The 14,796-nt window shown below is 59.9% G+C and overlaps 2 non-coding genes across 2 annotated transcripts; one reads left to right on the top strand and one right to left on the bottom strand.

The window, feature by feature from the left end:
• Positions 1–5,877: 5,877 nt before the first annotated feature.
• On the bottom strand, positions 5,878–5,949 carry TRNAC-ACA. Its single transcript has one exon. It is a non-coding gene; the product is annotated as a tRNA-Cys (tRNA).
• A 1,966-nt stretch (positions 5,950–7,915) lies between these two features.
• Positions 7,916–7,998, top strand: TRNAA-AGC. The gene has a single exon. It is a non-coding gene; the product is annotated as a tRNA-Ala (tRNA).
• The last annotated feature ends 6,798 nt before the right edge of the window (positions 7,999–14,796 follow it).

Below are 14,796 nucleotides of genomic sequence, written 5' to 3'. Positions count from 1 at the left end.
TATTGACAGGGAGGAGACTCAGGTCCTTGTTGTTCTCTTTTAAGACCAAGTAAATAAGTCAGAACCAGTTCTATGTTTGATTAATTTTGCTGCTTCTCTGCATTAATGGTCTCTGAGCAGTTCATGATTCTCTCAGGGGTGGATCTAGGCACCAGCTAAACAAGCTGGTGCCTAGGGCGGCAAAATATAGGGGGCGGCAGGCTGGGGCCCCAGCTCTTCCCGCCGCTGCGAGCCGAGGAGCGGCCCGTCCTCTGCAGCTGGGGCAGGGCCGCGCTACCGGCTCCGCTTGGGGGAGAGGGATGGCCCCTTACCGGTAGCGTGGCCCTGCCTGGCTGCAGAGGACGGGCCGCTCCTCCTCCGCTGCAGCTGCATGGCTCCGGGGGGGGGCCCTGAGCTCCACCCCGCTCCGAGCCGCGTGGGGAGGGGGCGGGGCTGCGAGCTCTGGGCTGAGCTCAGCTCCCTCCGCTCGGCGTGGAGCTTCCAGCCCCGCCCCCTCCCCATGCGGTTCGGAGCAGGGCGGGCCTCAGGCCCCGCCGGGGACACGCTGCAGCTGCTCGGCGACGCGCTGAGGCTCCGGGTGAGGAGGGAGCCGAGGGTAAGAGGCTGGGGCCGGGGGGGTTGGCTAAGGGGCAGGGAGTCCCAGGGACAGTCAGGGCACAGGGAGGGGGCAGAGGTTGGGGGGGTGGTAGTGGGGGCAGGGAATGGGGGGGTTGGATTGGGGGCATTCCGGGGGGGGGAGTCTGTCAGGACCCTGGGGGTGGTGGATAGGGATTGGGGCAGACGGGGAGCAGGGGTGGGGTCCCAGGGTGGTGGGGGGGGTCTCTGGGGGACGGTGAGGGGACAAGGAGCAGGATGGGTCGGGGATTCTGAGGGGGACAGTTGGGGGCAGGAAGTGGGTGGGGGTCGGATGGGGGCAGGGCCAGGCTGTTTGGGAGGTGCAGCCTTCCCAACCCTAAGGCTCATCAGCAGTTTGAGGCTTGCAGAAGAGCCAAGCTGTCACCTTTTCCATTAGGGCCACCGTCCCTGTCACTTCTCAAATGCCAAATTATAGTCTACTTGTAATTTCAGTGCCATAGGGGGATTCATGTCAGGGGAGGGAGCTTCATTTAAAATTAGCCACTGCGGGGAGGGATCACATGAGAAGAGCAATATCCTTCCCAACCCTACCAAGGGAGACCCCCCTCCCCTGCATTCCCTGAGGCTTCACAGGGGTTAATTCAGTGGTTCTCAAACTTTTGTCCTGGTGACCCTTTCACATAGCAAACCTCTGAGTGTGACCCCCCCCTTATAAATTGAAAACACTTTTTTATATATTTAACACTTATATAAATGCTGGAGGCAAAACAGGGTTTGAGGTGGAGGCTGACAGCTCACGACCCCCAGTAATAACCTCGTGACCCCCTGAGGGGTCCTGACCTCCAGTTTGAGAATCCCTGGATTAATTTAATTTTAGCACCCTGTGTCCATTCACATACATGTGCTATTTCAGTTTTGACAACATAGGCTCATTCCAGATTCTGGAACAAGCTCAAATGCTCAGTTCGTGGAGTATGTACATAGTTTATACTAAAGACAAACCCACAGTAACTGTCTCCAGTTTGTGAGGGACCCCATGGAGCCAGTCTCTAGGAAACAGATAAATGCATGGAGGTTAAGTCCATTAATGGCTATTAGCCAGGCTGGGTAAGGAATGGTGTCCCTAGTCTCTGTCTGTCAGAGGGTGGAGATGGATGGCAGGAGCGAGATCACTTGATCATTACCTGATAGGTTCACTCCCTCTGGGGCACTTGGCATTGGCCATTGTCAGTAGTCAGGATACTGGGCAGGATGGCCTTTGGTTTGACCCAGTATGGCTGTTCTTATGTTCTAACCTAAATGAACCCAAAGTTATGGAGACAGATACGAGTCAAGGAAGCCAGTAGAGTATCAGAAACCTGGAAAAATCTCTGCCTGGATGGGCTCAGGTGTTTGGTCACAAGCTGAGGTGGTTCAAAAGGTTTGGATTTTTTTTGAAGCAGAATTTTTTTATTGTTCCTTTAAACAATCAAACATAGCAAGCAGCAAATATTTGGCCACACACTTCTGAAACCCCAAATCATGTTCAGGTTTTGGCAGATTTATTTCAGCTTTTTCAATTAGAAAAACCACAACAAATTTTGAAAGAAAGCAGACATTGTCTGATTTGTTTCTGCTTTTTAAAAACCCCTAGTTTTCGATCCAAAAAAAGTTTTGACGGAAAATATTTGTATAACCTTTTTAATGCGCTTTAGTGCCTTTTAGCACTAGCTGATGCTGAGAACCAGTGATACCTTGTAAAGGTGACTTGAAAAGAAATTCTCAAAACTGGGTTTGTGCTGAGATGCAGAAGGTTTTTAAATGTTTATTTTTCCCGGGGCAAACGGGGTGGGAGGGGGCAAGTGTGGCAATTTTCCCCAGGCCCCACAGGGGCCCCCACGAGAATACAGTATTCTATAGTATTGCAACTTTTTTTATGGAAGGGGCCCCCAAAATTGCTTTGCCCCAGGCCCCCTGAATCCTCTGGGCGGCCCTGGTTCGTGCTGCTGCAAGCTGAGGAGCAGCCTGTCCTCTGCAGCTGGGCAGGGCCGCGCTACTGGATCCTGCCTAGGGAGTGGGGGTGGCCGCTGACCACGGGAGACTGGCGCAAACAAGCTGAGGAGCAGCCCGTCCTCTGCAGCCAGGGCAGGGCCGCGCTACCGGCTCCGCCTTGGGGGTGATGGCCGCTGACCGCGGAAGAGCGGCAGGAGCCAGTAGCACAGCCCTTCCCCGGTTGCAGAGGCCGTTCCTCCTCGGCTTGTCCCCGCCGCTCTCCCACAGGCAGCGGCCACCCCCCAGGCAGGAGCCGGTAGTGCATCCCTGCTCTGGCTGCAGAGGACGGGAGGGACATGATGCCCAGGCGGGCCACTCCTCCTTGGCTTGTCCCTGCCGCCTCCCCTCTGAGCCGCCTCCTGCCAGGGGCCGGGAGAGGGGAGCAGAGTGGCAGCCCGGGCTGAGCCCAGCTCATGCCAGGGCCAAGGCGAAGACCAAGGATGAGCGGGGCTGGGATCCAGCAGCAGCCCCAACCCCCGGCCCTGGGAGCGGTGGTGACTGGAGCTGCATCCGCCTCGGGCCAGATCTGCAGCAAGGTAAGAGTTGGGCCAGGCAGGAGGGTTTTGTTAAAATTAAATGTTAAAATTACATTAGTAGGAAATGGTTTTGTTTCACTAACTACAAATTCTCTGTTTTCATTTTTTTTAAATTTTAAACAGTCAAAACAAAACTGCAAAGTGCAAACATATGTAAAAGCAAAAAAAATTCAGGGGGTGGGGGGAGGCAGCCAAAAATGTTTTTGCTTGGGGCAGCAAAAAACCTAGAGCCGGCCCTGGATTCTCTCTAACATTGCAGTTCTCCTCAAATACTTACTGAATAATTACTGTGCACTGTTGTTGGTCTGGAGCTCATCTGAGAGCACTTTACTCAGGTCATTCAATGGATGAAATTCAAGCTCCGATGGTTAGTTTGAAAATCAGGGCTCTTGGGTCCTATTCCCAACTCTGCCACTGACTGGCTGTGTGACCTCAGACAAGTCAATTCTCCTTTCTCAGCCTTAGCTTCTCCCTCTTTCAAGTAGGGATAATAATGATCCGCTCCTACTACCTTACGGTATGTGGAGGCAGGGCTGGCTCTAGGTTTTTTGCCTCCCCAAGCAAAAAAATTTTGTGTCTGCCCTCCCATCCCCTTGCTGCCCGAGCCCTGGGTTCTCCCCTCCCTAAACCTGCACCCCCTGCCTCCCCAGCTCTGGGCTCTACCCCCTGACCCTCACCCCCCTGCCAGCCCTGGGCTCTCCCACACACACACCCTGTGCTGCCCCAGCTCTCGACTCTCCCCTTCCCCCCTACCAGTGCTCCCCCACCCACACACCCCCTGCTGCCCCAGCCCTGGGCTCTACCCCCTGACCCTCACCCCCGTGCCACCCAGCCCTGGGCTCTCCCACACACACACCCTGTGCTGCCCCAGCTCTCGACTCTCCCCTTCCCCCCTACCAGTGCTCCCCCACCCACACACCCCCTGCTGCCCCAGCCCTGGGCTCTACCCCCTGACCCTCACCCCCGTGCCACCCCAGCCCTGGGTCACTGGTAACTTGCTCCCAGTTTAATAGAATAGAAAAAAGAGAGGATTGAATGTGTAACAGGGAGTTTGGTAAATCTTGGTTGTTTTATTTCTGCAACAGGCTCCTGTCCACCTCCAGTAGAGTTTTCAGTCCCAATGGCAACTTACTTACCAAATGTAATACAGACTCGTCCATTCCTCCCACGTGGACGTGGTTCTTGTTCTTCTGCATGTAACCCTTCTGCCAGGCCGAAACAATAGCAGCAAGGGCCGGGTTTGATACATATGGGTCCCTTCCCTACAATGTAATGCAAAACCAGCTCGAGCCCCCACCCAGTGACCTGGGAAAACCTTACACACACCCCTGGGCGCCTCAAGGAGGCAATACTTCCCCTCTCGCAAGCACAGAGTCTTGGTGTAGCAGAAAAGATTTAATTACATGAGGTAAACAACAAGCATTAAATTGGGAAAATACCTCAGCTAGAGTTCATAGATCAAACCGTGAGCAAAGACCCACCCAAGGAAATTGGGCCGTGTCCTTCTCTCTGGTCTCTTGAGTCCAGCAACCCCCCAAATCACCCACAGTCCCAAAAGTCCCACAATCCAAAAGTCTCTGTCCCGGGTCAGGCAGCCCCAGAGTCCGAGAGTCTACCTGCAGAGGTCCCCCTCCCCAGCCTCGGTAGCAAGGGGCACCTTACGTGGTTTGGGGCCAACTGCCCTGCCTCTTCACGGGGTTCTGCTTCCACTAGTCGTCCCCGCAACTGCTCAGCTCCGCTCGCTCCGTGGGCTGCTCCGCCCATCCCACAGCTGCTCCGCTCTACCAGCTGCTCTGGTCCACTAGCTGTCCTGTGAGCCGCTCCAGCAGTCCTCACAAACTGCTCGCTCCACTCTGCCAGCTGCTCTGCTCCACAGTATAGCTTCAGGCTCCCCCACTGGTTAGCACAGTACTCAGTGCTCTTAGCTCAGCTATTCCAGTGATTTCAACTCTTAGTGATTTCAGCTTTTAGTGATTTCAGCTCACAGTAGGGGAGCCCAGTGCCAGTGCACTACTGGTCCAAAGTGAGTTCAGCTCAGTAACCTGTATCTAGATTCTTAAGGGAATCAAAAATTAACTCCGACATTCCACAGTGGAGAGGGGCATAGGCAAAACTGGGGCCTCTGGCTCACACAAGGAGCCTACACCACCAAGTACAGATACCTGTCCCCAGCCTCTCTCAATTCACTGGGTTTTGGAACCCATATCCCTTGTCTAGCAAGTACTATTTAATGTAGGTTGAGTCATTTCTGTCATAAAGCAGTCTCATAGTTCCTCATTCACATAATTAAGGTAACAGCCCCTTTTTTTCCTTCCTGCCCCAATAACAAAGAAATTGGGGATTCCACAGTGTGAAAATAACCATCCCATGCTGCCGTGTGTTATGCTAAGTGGAGTGGGTTTACCAATGCAAATGCACATTCCTAAAATTCCTTTGCCCACTCCTCATAATGTACCACCAGATGTCAGGGGAGAGCTCATCCTGACTCTGCTTACATGCACATTGTAGCCCATGGAGGCCAAGGACCTGCAAATGTGTCTTGATGAAAACACAAACTAGACACTGAGAGGATTGGAACTGATTTCATCAGAGGGACATGTTTGCTAGGTTTTTATGCATTTGCACAGGAAAATGTTGAGTGTTCCCATTCATTTCAGGCATCCCTAGGCGGTGGAGCTCCTGAACATAATGGATAGGTATATGCAATTATTATTGTTGTTGGACCAGGTTTTTAAGGGGGCATTTGGATTTGAACCAAGGACTACTTGAGCTGTAGTCAAACCCTCTACCACTGAGCTATACCCCCCAACAATTACACTGGCAAGTCAGTGATCTTAAGGATCTTGAAACCTGAGAGTGGCGTTCGTTTCTTCCACACCAGTATTGCTGTCTGTGCATCCCGGAGCTATGGGGTGAGTGGGGAAGGCCCACAACTAGCTTGTCAGTATCAACAAAGGAGCAGCCGACATCAGGCCCAATGAGACGTGCGGGTGGCCCATCAGGAAGAACCCACTCTCCCAGAGACTTCTCGGCGAGGGCACGGCACACACGGTACCTACCCCCCACGTCCCAGCAAGGGTCTTTCTAGTCCCACTTTAGTGTTACCCAATTTGTAATCAGGCTTTGGCCCAGATTCCCTCCCTGAGTGGCACCAGCACATGCCTGGGCCCCCTGCGAGTGTTAACTCTGCCTTGAGCTGGGACCAAGCTTGGCAAAGACCCTGCAGCCCCCTCTGTGCTGGGGAGTGAGAGCAGCCCTGGCACTGGGCAGGGCAGCCCTGAGGGAATGACCCCAATGTGCCCGTGAGGCCCTGATCCAGAACCTCTGCCAGGCAGCTCGTGCTGCTCGGGCGTCTCTAGTCTCCAGCGAGGATTCAAACCCCTGGGGGAGGGAGGCAGGGCTCCTGCAGGATAAAGCTTCCTGCCGGCAGAGCTCCGGTCCCCTCCTCATGGGCACAGGGCGTTGCACACGGCACCCACCACATGCACACACCCCTTTGTGGGGAGAATCAGCTCTGGGATATTGGGGTCAACCCCCCCCCACCTCCTCCCTGCAAACCTCCTCCTGGCTTCAGTGAGGGAATGGGGGCGTGAGGGGCTAGTGCGGTAACAGCAGCAGCGTGGCCGTGGGGCTCGGCCGGTGGCTGGGGCCAGTCGCCTGAGCATGAACCCAGCCGACCCCAGGAGATGGACCCGGGTCACCAGCCCAACCCACCACGCGGCTGCTGCCACTGCCCCGTTAGTGCGTGAGCTCCCACAGGCCATGCTGGGGAGAGCCCCCAGCTGCAGGGGAGACGCCCCTGAGTGCCTGGCAGGGCCCAGCTCCTGGCTGACCTGCACTGCTGGGGCTAAGGGTCCTGAGAGACAGGGGGGCGTTGGCTCTGGGGTGGGACTGTCACTTCCCCCCCTGCCAAGCCAACAGGATCACAGCAAACGAAACCAGCTCGGCCAGCAGGGGAAGAGTTCAGTCCAGGGCCTGGTGCATTCTGGGAGCAGGGGCGGTGCAGAGAAAGGGCAGATAGGGGGCAGCTCTGAACACTCCGTGCAGAACTGCCTGGCCTGTCCCGCAGCCCCTGTTACAGGGGCTTTTAGCCATAGTTTTAATCAGGCCAATACATTGAACCAAACCCCTGTTAAATCATTGCTGAGCCCGAGTCCTTCACCCACATTCCTTAGGGCATTGGGTGTTTCATTTCCTGCCTCCATTTCACACAGAGACACAATTTCCTTTGCACAGATCCGTGAACAGCAAAACCTCCCTGTGTCTCTGGTCTGAGCCAGGGCGTTCGATTCCAGTGAACCCTTCTCTCCTGCAATGCGATGGTCAGACAGAGGGGACGTGGCACCTGCATCCCTGCCAGGGAGATATTGGCTCGGCTCTTTCTTTCTGCTGCTGTTGTTAGTCCATGAAACATCAAAGGTGGAATGCAAGGCTGAGTTCATGCACCAGCCCCCTGAAAAAATTTCAGTGCCCCAGAGAAATCCTGCCCCCTGCTATTGGAACGATGTGCTGGAGATTTGAATGGGAAAGGGACTGTCTGAATTGTCAGAGTGGGGAATGAACAACAATCTACAGCAATGTCATTAACACAAACACACTCATCCTGCTCCAGCCGGAAGGGAAATGGGCAGGAATCCTCGCTGTTCACCCAAGGGGACACTTACACTGATGCGCAGCCGTGAGTGTGCTGGGGAAGCTGGTCTGGGCAAACAATTTGAAGTGACAATTCAGTGAGAACAGAATCATCATGTAATGATACAACTGTACATCAAGTAGTTGTGACCGAGTGGTTAAGGTGATGGAATAGCAATCCATTGGGGTCTTCCCTGTGCAGGTTCAAATCCTGCTAACTATGCAAGCGCTGCACTGTTGTTATTATTACTGTAGACTTGGTGCCTGAGCATCCAGAGTGCAAACTGGAGCCAGGTCTACTTTCACTCTGTCTATGCTAAAAATGCTGCTGTGTCACTGCTATAGCACTTTGGAGTACACAGTGATTGGAGAGGTTTTCCCATCCATGTAATAGCTACATGGACAGAACAATTCTTCCTTTTCTTTAGCACTATCTAACCCGGGCTTAGGTCACCTTAACTCTATGGGTTTGGGGGGTGTGGGTTTTTCACACCCTGAGAGACGTCGCTCTGCCAGTGAAGAGAGGGGTAACAGTTACCCCGGGGGACTGAGACTCCAGTGTTTGCAAAAACAGGGTGGGGGGAGCAGAGGGGCTTTTCTATTTCCCCTGCCACAGGCAGCACCTCTCAGCATGGGCTTCCCAGGGCTGGGCTCTTAAAGGCACAGGCATCCCACTGCCTAGACACTGCAGCTCCTCTCTGATGTGACCTACTGAGGTGCTGCAGTAGGAGACTCAGTTCAGTGAGACCGGGCATTCCCTATACGCCCCCCAGCCAGGGGGCTGTGCACCCCCTCCCCCGAATTTCCCCAACACCCCCCCCCCCAGTGGTCAGGTAGTTACATGCAGCACTGCCAGTGTTGTCACTGGTTGCAAATCTGAATGGAAATTGCAACGTTAACACACAGTTTAAAAGCAGCTCCAACGTATGAAAAATACTTGTACCTGAGAAAGTAAAATAGGTTTGAAAAGCCTGGACAAAGCCGGGTTTCCTCACCCAGCTGTTGTGTTTGCTGACAATGTCGGTGCATTGGCTTCGGCAATGTTGGCCAAGCTCAGAATTTCAAGTGATGATTTGGAAGCAAGGTGTGGATGAGCTCTACCCCCTGACAGCTAGTGATGAGCCAGGGTTGGGGGAGGCTTTGGGACCAGACTGTATTTACATGAACTCACCTACTCTGCCGAGGTGCCCAGCAGTCAGAGCTGGGCTGCCTCTGCTCTAGGTGCCCAGAGGAGGGAAGGTGTGTGGGGCTCCAGCCTGGGAATCTTCCTCCCTCCTGCCAAGCCCTGACTATCAATCCCGGCCCTGACCCTCCTTTCTTCAAGCACCATGGGGGCCAGAGGAAAAGTGTGGCAGGAAGCACAAGGGCCAAACTTGTGGGCATCAGGTGAAGCAGCAAGAATCCCAACCACCAGGATAGCAAGTTCGAGAGCCCCAACCCATTGTGGCCACCCCAGCCAGAGACCTGGCTCTAGGAGGTGTGAGTCACCCAACAGGAGGGGGGAGACCGGCTCTTGCACAGCTGGAGACAGGGAAGTTGAGCACTGTGAGCTCCAGGGCTTCACCACAAGCCAACACAAGGTCCCACTGAGATTTGAACTCAGATTGCAGGATTCAGAGTCCCAAGTGCCGCTCGTTACACCATGGGACCAGCTCATGCTGCCTTCTCTGCACATTGGTGACGCTCATGGGGCTGGCTTGTGTAAGGGGGCTCTTGACTAAAACTTAGTGTGTGTGTGGGGCGGGGTTTGGTTGTCTAGTTCCCAGCACCAATAGAAGGGGGAAGGGCCAATGGGAAATCAGGACCCCGAGACTGACAGTCCCCAGGGGCAATGGGGAGAGGCCAAAGCTCCAAGTTAGCCGCACTGACAGGCCAGGCAGTGTAATGAGGGAGTCACCAGGCCAGGGGGTCCCATCCTCCGTGGGAGCTGGAACTGCCTGGGCCAGAGTGGGGCAGAGCTAAGGAGAGAGCAGGAGCCCGAGAAGAGCTGGGGAGCAGAGCTGTGCAGGTGTAGTGCCAGAAACTGCTCCCTGTAGGACTTTGCTACCTGCAGGAGTTACTGAGACCTGAGGTTGTTCTTATTTGCTGACTTGTCCTAATTGGCTCAAACCTGACAGTGGTTTCTCTAGCAAAGGCCAGTCCCTGGCCCTATGGTCCAGACATCCTCATTCACGTCAGGCTGCGGTGACCAGATGTCAAAGATGAAATATCGGGACGCAGGGAGCGGAGCAAAAAAAAAAAAAGCCGGAGGCTCCCCCCCACCGCCAGGCGGCAGTGACACAGCCCCGTCTCCACCCAACTCTCGGCTCCGACCCCCACCTCCCCCATCCCCTTGCTCCTAGGCCCAGCCTGGGCTCCCAGCTCTGCAGCCGAGCCACTCTCCAGGTCCCTCCTGCAGCACCCGGGCAAGGGGCGAACCAGGCAGCCGGGCCCGGGCCATCCCGGCAGGAGCATGTCTGCCCCATGTGTCTCCGCCCCCCGCCCACATGGGTCCTGCCCGCTCCGCACTGCCCCCAGCCCCACTGCGCTGCCCCACAGGCTCCAGGGCTGGAGCAGCCTCCATGCTGCGCTCCCGGCCATGGCCATGGCCCCTGTGCAAACCTGGGAGGGAGGAGGATGCCGCGTGCTTGGGGAAGAGGCAGGGCCAGGGCGGGGATATGGGGAGGGATCCAATGGGGCAGTGAGGGGGTGGGGCTGGGGGCAGGGCCAGGGCGGGGATTTGGGGAGGGATCCAATGGGGAAGTGAGGGGGTGGGGCTGGGGGCAGGGCCAGGGCGGGGATTTGGGGAGGGATCCAATGGGGCAGTGAGGGGGTGGGGCTGGGGGCAGGGCCAGGGCGGGGATTTGGGGAGGGATCCAATGGGGCAGTGAGGGGGTGGGGCTGGGGGCAGGGCCAGGGCGGGGATTTGGGGAGGGATCCAATGGGGCAGTGAGGGGGTGGGGCTGGGGGCAGGGCCAGGGCGGGGATTTGGGGAGGGATCCAATGGGGCAGTGAGGGGGTGGGGCTGGGAGCAGGGCCAGGGCGGGGATTTGGGGAGGGATCCAATGGGGCAGTGAGGGGGTGGGGCTGGGGGCAGGGCCAGGGCGGGGATTTGGGGAGGGATCCAATGGGGGAAGGATGGGGTGGAGTTGGGGGGGGTGAGTGTCCCTCCGGGCTCTGCCTGTGTGCCGGAGAAGAGGGCAAAATTGTTTGTTTGTCCAGTGTCCCGACCAAACATCAGTTGGGACGTGGGACAAACAAGCAAATATCGAGACAGTCCCGATAAAATCAGGACGTCTGGTCACCCTACATCAGGCTTCAAGTTGAGAATCATTTCCCCTTCCCGCTCTGTGGGAGGGGAGACTGTTAAACGCACTCTCTGTGCGACTGCACATGGCTAAGCAAAGAGAGCAAACCCCCAATCCCCCCTGTGCTTTGGGAGCCAGGTTTGCAGTGGGAATTCTGTAGTTCAGATGATTTCACGCCTGGGCATTGGGATTCTTTACCAGTTTCTCTGGCACTGGGGCAATTTTGTGCTCTCAGCTGTGATGGCCAAGTGGTTAAGGTGTTAGAGTTGAAATTCTCTAGGGGTCTTCTGCACAGGTTCAAATCCTGCTCACAGCAAGGCCTGTGTTTTAGCCAGTCTCTCACCCAGGCAATACCTCTGTACAACCCCCTGAGACACTCTCAATTCTCTCCTCACCCCAAGGAAATCCTGTTCTGCTCCTTTCATAGAGATGCCTGGGACACCACCTCACACTGTGTCCCTGAGGGGTCAGGCAAACTCTCAGCGCCTGAAGCCTCTGCCACTCACCTGGACTTCTCTTCCCCTTCAGCTCCTCCCACTTGCCAGTGATCAGCTGTTCAGTGGGGTGCAGGAGGCGCTGAGCGGGGAGGGGGAGGAGCAGGGACGGAAAGAGGTGGAGGAGGGTTGGAGTCTTGTTCTTCACATTCGCTGTGCGAGTACAGAAGGTGGTGGAGCTCTGACTGGGGAGCTAATTACTGGTGGGCTTTGTGCTCCGTAGCAGTGGTTACCCCTATATTAGTGTTTATGGCCCCAGTTAAGGTGTGAAAGGAAAGATCAATGGCAGGAACTGGCTCCCTTCCCCTGGACCGCACGGTGTTTACGGTTGGGGGGGATTTTAATTGTGTCAGCCGGCCTGAGGACCGCTGGTCCCGCTTTCCTGACCATCAGAGGAAACGTTTTTACAATGAGCACTACCTCGTGCAGGTCTGTAGTGAGGTCAGCTTAGAGGACTTGTTTCTCCGTAACAGAACCAGTGGAGGGCGGGCGGTAGCCTCCTATTCCTCTGACCCGAGCTCACACCAGCCGCAGAGGGGATACACCTTTCTGCAGGGACAGGCCAGGAGTCGCACTGACCGGATTTCCGTGAAGGAGAGCACGTTGACAGCCCAGTGCAGGGTGGTGCCAATGGACTGTTCGGATCACGCAGCTCTCACCGTGTGCTCAATGTGGGCAATTCCCTGACCCACGGCAGAGGATATTGGAAGCTGAACATCCAGAGCTTGCAACATAAAGGAGCAGGGAGGTGAGGCCAGTGATGAGCTGCCAAAAAATTAACAACCGGTTCCCTCCTCCTCACCCCATGGGGGGGTTGTGCCTCCCCCGGGGACTCCTGCCCCATCCAACACCCCACATTCTTTGATGCCCCCCCCGATCCCTACCCCATCCAACCCCCCCTCTCATTCCTGATGGCCCCCCGGGATCCCTGCCCTATCCAACCACCCCTTCTCTCTGTCCCTGACTGCCCCTGGAAGTGGAACCCCTGCCCCTGACTGGCCCCCACAGCCCCATCCAACCTCTGATCCTTTCTGACTGCCCCCACCCCCGCGGGACCCTTGCCCTCGTTCAATCCCCCTGTTCCCTGCCCTCAGCCTGCCCTGACCCCTATCCACCCACCCCCACTCCCAAACTCCCCTGCCCTCTTCCAACACCCCCTCCCTGCTCCCTTACCACGCTGGAGGCTGGGCCAGAGGCGCTGGACCAGGCTGGGGCTGATCCGGAGCTGCTTGGCAGGGACCAGGCCCAGGGGAGCTGCTTGGCCGGAGCCAGGCTTGGCAAGGTAAGATGGGGTGGGAGAGCGAGGAGGGCTCCTGGGAGGTGTGGCGCGGGCCAGCCCAGTCCTGCTCTAGCCTAGCGCCCCGGGCCTCGCCCTGGCTCTGGCCCCGGCCCCGGCCCGAGACCGGAGTCGCTCAGCTAGAGCCTAGGCCAGATCCTCTCGGCCGGGGCCGGCGCTGCTCAACCAGGCCCGGGCCAGGCCAGGCCCGGGACGCTTGCGGCCAGAGCCACTCAGGGCCGGGGCCAGAGGCGCCCGGAGCCGGAGCTGGGCCCTGGCCAGGGTCGGGCTGCTCGGGGCCGGAGCCGCTCAGCCGGAGCAGGACTGGGCCGGGGCCGCTCACGGCCGCTCGGGGCCGGAGGCGCTCGGGGCGGGGGCCAGAGGCGGAGGCGCTCGGGGCCGGGGCCGGAGGGGGAGGCGCTCGCGGACAGAGGCGCACGGGGCCGGAGGCGGCGACGCACGGGGCGGGGGCCGGTGGTGGAGGCGCTCGCGGACAGAGCCGCTCGGGGCCAGGGCCGGAGGCGGCGGCGCTCGCGGCCAGAGGCGCTCGGGGCCGGGGCCGGAGGCGGAGGCGCTCGGGGCCGGGGCCGGAGGCGGAGGCGCTCGGGGCCGGAGGTGGAGGCGCTCGTGGCCAGAGGCGCTTGGGGCCAGGGCCGGAGGCGGAGGCGCTCGCGGCCAGAGGCGCTCGGGGCCAGGGCCGGAGGCGGAGGCGCTCGCGGCCAGAGGCGCTCGGGGCCGGGCCGGAGGCGGAGGCGCTCGGGGCCAGGGCCGGAGGCGGAGGCGCTCGCGGCCAGAGGCGCTCGGGGCCGGGGCCGGAGGCGGAGGCACTCGGGGCCGGGGCCGGAGGCGGAGGCGCTCGCGGCCAGAGGCGCTCGGGGCCAGGGACGGAGGCGGAGGCGCTCGCGGCCAGAGGCGCTCGGGCCGGGGCCGGAGGCAGAGGCGCTCGGGGCCGGGGCCGGAGGCGGAGGCGCTCGCGGCCAGAGGCGCTCGGGGCCGGGGCCGGAGGCGGAGGCGCTCGGGGCCGGGGCCGGAGGCGGAGGCGCTCGCGGCCAGAGGCGCTCGGGCCGGGGCCGGAGGCGGAGGCGCTCGCGGCCAGAGGCGCTCGGGGCCGGGGCCGGAGGCGGAGGCGCTCGCGGCCAGAGGCGCTCGGGCCGGGGCCGGAGGCGGAGGCGCTCGCGGCCAGAGGCGCTCGGGGCCGGGCCGGAGGCGGAGGCGCTCGGGGCCAGAGGCGCTCGCGGCCGGGGCCGGGCGGAGGCGCTCGGGGCCAGAGGCGCTCGCGGCCGGGGCCGGAGGCGGAGGCGCTCGGGGCCAGAGGCGCTCGCGGCCGGGGCCGGAGGCGGAGGCGCTCGGGGCCGGGGCCGAGGCGGAGGCGCTCGCGGCCAGAGGCGCTCGGGGCCGGGGCCGGAGGCGGAGGCGCTCGGGGCCAGAGGCGCTCGCGGCCGGGGCCGGAGGCGGAGGCGCTCGGGGCCGGGGCCGGAGGCGGAGGCGCTCGGGGCCAGAGGCGCTCGCGGCCGGGGCCGGAGGCGCTCGGGGCTGGGGCCGGAGGCGGAGGCGCTCGCGGCCGGAGGCGCTCGCGGCCAGAGGCGGCCGCGGCCGGGGCCGGAGGCGGAGGCGCTCGCGGCCAGAGGCGCTCGGGGCCGGGGCCGGAGGCGGAGGCGCTCGCGGCCAGAGGCGCTCGGGGCCGGGGCCGGAGGCGGAGGCGCTCGGGGCCAGAGGCGCTCGGGGCCGGGGCCGGAGGCGGAGGCGCTCGGGGCTGGGGCCGGAGGCGGAGGCGCTCGGGGCTAGAGGTGCTCGGGGCAGGGCCGGAGGCGGAGGCGCTCGGGGCCGGGGCCGGAGGCGGAGGCGCTCGGGGCCAGAGGCGCTCGCGGCCGGGGCCGGAGGCGGAGGCGCTCGGGGCTGGGGCCGGAGGCGCTCGCGGCCAGAGGAGGCGCTCGCGGCCAGAGGCGCTCGCGGGCCGGGGCCGG

Source organism: Mauremys mutica, unplaced genomic scaffold, assembly GCF_020497125.1.
Source record: "Mauremys mutica isolate MM-2020 ecotype Southern unplaced genomic scaffold, ASM2049712v1 Super-Scaffold_100113, whole genome shotgun sequence".
In the NCBI taxonomy this organism is placed as follows: domain Eukaryota; kingdom Metazoa; phylum Chordata; order Testudines; family Geoemydidae; genus Mauremys; species Mauremys mutica.
The sequence above is the reverse complement of the archived record's forward strand: the minus strand, read 5'-3'. Positions and strand labels throughout refer to the sequence as shown.